Raw genomic sequence first — 3643 nt, forward strand, 5'->3', positions numbered from 1 at the left:
CTCCTGGGGGGGGCATGGGGGGGCATGTGCTCCCCAGATTTGTGCACAGGGCAAGGGTGGGCTGCCCACTGCAGGCTTGAGCCTGGGGGCTGTGCCAGCTCTTTCTAGTGGTGGGGGGAGGGGGCTGGGCCAGGGCTGTGTTTGGGGATGGGGGGTGGGAAGTTGGGAGAAGAAGCTATGGGGAATTTTGGGGTGGCTACAGCCCACCCCATAAACCCCCTCCCAGAGCTGCCACCACCCACTCCCACCTGCCCCAAGCATAGCCCTGGCCCAGCTCCCGGCCCCAGCTTGCAGTAGACAGCCTGCCTTTACACCGCACACAAATCCAAGGGCACATGCTCCCCATGCATCCCCCAGTAATGCATGCAGTGATGGGACCCTCCCCCTTTTCCCCTCCCGCACGAACCACCCACAGCTCCATCCCATGCCCCACCCCACCTGAGCAGTGCCTGCCCCTGTTCCAGTCCCACTCCCCCACCATGGAGGCCTCAATCTGTCCCCCCTGCCTCTTCCCTCCTCCGTGCCTCTTCCCCTCCACAGGCTTACTGGCCGGGCACTGCTCTCCAAGCTGCCAGGCTGCATATCAGCAATCAGATCAGTATTGGCTAATATGGCTGGTTAATAACTGGCCATTGGTATTGGCCAAAAAAATCTTTATTGGTGCACCCCTACACAGAATCATCCCTCAGAAGCTCTGAACGGAATGGGCAAAATCACTTTAGAGTGATTTGTCCACACCTGCTGTGGTCCAAAAAAATTTCAATTATGTCACATAATCAAAGTAGAAAAGGCAGGTGACAAATCATATATTAGTTAGGATAGCTGATCTCCACCCAGTGGCCAGAGATGTTCACAGACCTTTGTGACCAACAATGTCTCTTTGCTGACTCTAGGTCTGAAATATGACAGGTTGAAGTCCAAAGAGCTGGCGTGTATCACGTGCAGGTCAATTTAGACTGTCACATTCTTAGGCCCAGGATGGATATACTGTTTCAAGCATTCAAATCATCTTTGAAATGCTGTAGAAAATGAACAGAAATGAATAGCAGGAGAGGTTTCAAAACAGGGCAAAATACTTAAAAAATGCTCCTCAAAAAATGAGTAACATCTTTGCAGCACTTTCTTTTGAAATGCTTTCTGAAACATCTAGTATACATGCTCCAGCAGTCTTCCAGCATCCCACAGTGCTCTGTTCTCCCTCACCCCAGTAAGGGGAAGGTAGTAGAGCATTTTGGTATGCCGAAGGATCAAGCAACATCTTTTTGCAGTCCCTGGCTGGAGAGCATCACCACTGGATGCTGTTTTTGGCAATTCTGAAGTGGTTCCTCAGCAGGAAGGTGGAAGGGGAGGAAGAGGTGGGGCATGTTTTAAAAATTTACTTTAGGGAGGTACAGTAAATGCTGTGTTATCTGACACTTTACCATCCACAATGCTTTATTAACCAGCATCAGTCCCACTGTAGCACTTTCGGTTTCACCGCCATAAGCTGAGTCCCACTTCTTCCTCATGGACCATGGCCTGGGGCAAAGCAGCCTGCATGAAGCCCCCCTCCCTGGCCCCCAGCACAATGATGTCAGGGAGTGAAAGCCCTGGCACACCAGATGTGGCAGGAGGGGCAGCAGCCCGAACAGGCAAAGACACCTCCAACCCACCAGGTTGGAGATAAGTCTAACTCCCAGATAACCAGCATATTTGATTAACCAGCACCCCCGCATTCCCCATGGATGCCAGATAACAGAGCTTTTGCTGTATTTACAATAAAGAGGTCAGGCATCCCTTACCCCAGACAATTTTTCCAGAAGATGATTGCACATAGGGCACTGTTCCCTACTCACGATTTGTTTACTGATGATCTATAGAAATCTTGGCTAGAAACTATCCCACTCCTATTAAATTTCAATGAAAATGTTAAAAGGAAAAGGAAACCAACAAAATACTTTCCGCTAACATTCTGTATATAGAAAATATCAACTTTTCACTTGATAGTCAAAAAATTAATTTTCATTTCTAAACGACGTTCAAATAAGCAATAATTTAATACTTTCCTAATATTACTTTCCAAACAAAAATAATGGCTGTAGTTGCCACAGGTTATGCAACAGTGAGCTGGTATCTCATGAGACAATCACTCTTTGATGTGTTCCACACCATGGAAAAGTCTGAGAAGATTCCAACTGAGAAACACAAACAGAAAAAACTGTTTGGACCCTCACGCTTTCCAATCCCTGCATCATAACTCTGGAGAAAATGTTATAAATATGACTGATCCTATCTAAGCAGTAGGAAAGACAGCTCCTTCCAGAGAGAAACAATGAATTTACTACCAGATGGAAGCAATCTGGGTTGATTTGACAGCCCACTGCCCACACGTGTTGCTCTGGTTGAGACCTCACAGAAACAGTGAGAAAAAAATGTATAGGTGCTGAACATAGAAAATAATGGCTTGACTTTTCCACCACAGAAAATGAGACATGGGGAGGTTCACATAGATGTTGTTCAACTGAACACCTCTTCCACGTAACTAATATTAAGCTAATACTCTTTAGTAGAAGTATTAAAGAAGACTATGTAAAACACATACAAAGTAATTATTCCATTGGCCTTGATGCCTGTTTTGTGATCATCTGAGTATAATGGGAGGTTTTTATGATTTTTTTCCTTATTAAAGCTACTTTCTGGTTTTCTCTCTCTTGTAGGTACACAAAACTTTTGTTTTCAAAGAGATGAATGAGAGAATAGAAGAATGAGCCAACAACCAAAGGTTTGGAAAAATATAAAAGGCTTGCTAAGTAACAATTAAAAGGAAGAATTCAGCATAGAGAAAGTTGGCTTTAAAATAATTTAGAAGAGAACAGCATGACTGCCATACACAGCTCCACTAACACATCTCAGCTTTGCCATATCACCTCTTTTTACACCACTAACCAGGTGGTGGATATTTTGTTGGAACTTGTAATAGGTCTCAGACCACCAGACTAATAGCATGCAGTCACCTGGTGGTAGTAACATTATTTCACACCAAATACGACTTGAAAAGGTAATCCAAGGGGAGGCATTCTAACTAATCCCCTCAGTTTTATAATGGCCTCAGATGAGCGGGGAAACATGTAAGCCAGTCTGGCTATTTAAGAAGGGAGCTTGTGAAATAGATGTCATGTGAAGTACTGCATGTGACACCCACAGATTACAGAGGGTTTAGGACAGGGACGGGCAAAATATGGCCCATGGGCTGCATCCAGCCCACCAGACCATTCTATCTGGCCCACGGGGCCCCTAAGAAATTTAGAAAATTACTGTTTATCTGCTCCTGGCTGCCTGTCAAAGATGACAGGAGCTAAGGGCAGAAGGACGCGGGGGGAGCCAGCAGAAGCAAGGAACAAGGCCGGCCCAGCCTTACCCCACCCCCACAAGCCTCTGCAGGCCCCCGCTTTCACTGCTTCCCTGCACACCTGCTTCAGCACCATGTGGCCAGAAGCAGGAGGGTGTGTGTGTGCATGCAATGAGAGACAGAGAGAGAGAGAGACAGAGTGTGTGTGTGTGTGTGCACGCGTGCATGTGCACACATGCAGGGAAGGAGGGAGTGAGAGAGAGTATATGTGTGTGTTCATAGGGCAAGTCCCACAAGCACACCCCACCATACACA

General features: G+C 46.6%; 1 protein-coding gene and 1 long non-coding RNA gene across 2 annotated transcripts in view; one reads left to right on the top strand and one right to left on the bottom strand.

The window, feature by feature from the left end:
* LOC109305153 overlaps positions 1 to 85 on the top strand; it is a 14347-nt gene extending 14262 nt beyond the window's left edge. Inside the window, exon 3 of the long non-coding RNA XR_002099569.1 lies at positions 75 to 85. This is a non-coding gene — a long non-coding RNA (uncharacterized LOC109305153). The remainder of the gene's footprint in view (positions 1 to 74) is intronic.
* Positions 1 to 3643, bottom strand: part of SAMD12 (sterile alpha motif domain containing 12) — a 205096-nt gene that overhangs the window by 92958 nt on the left and 108495 nt on the right. The window lies entirely within an intron of this gene.

This window comes from Gavialis gangeticus, unplaced genomic scaffold (assembly GCF_001723915.1).
Source record: "Gavialis gangeticus isolate Ggan-Ray unplaced genomic scaffold, GavGan_comp1, whole genome shotgun sequence".
NCBI classification, from domain to species: domain Eukaryota; kingdom Metazoa; phylum Chordata; order Crocodylia; family Gavialidae; genus Gavialis; species Gavialis gangeticus.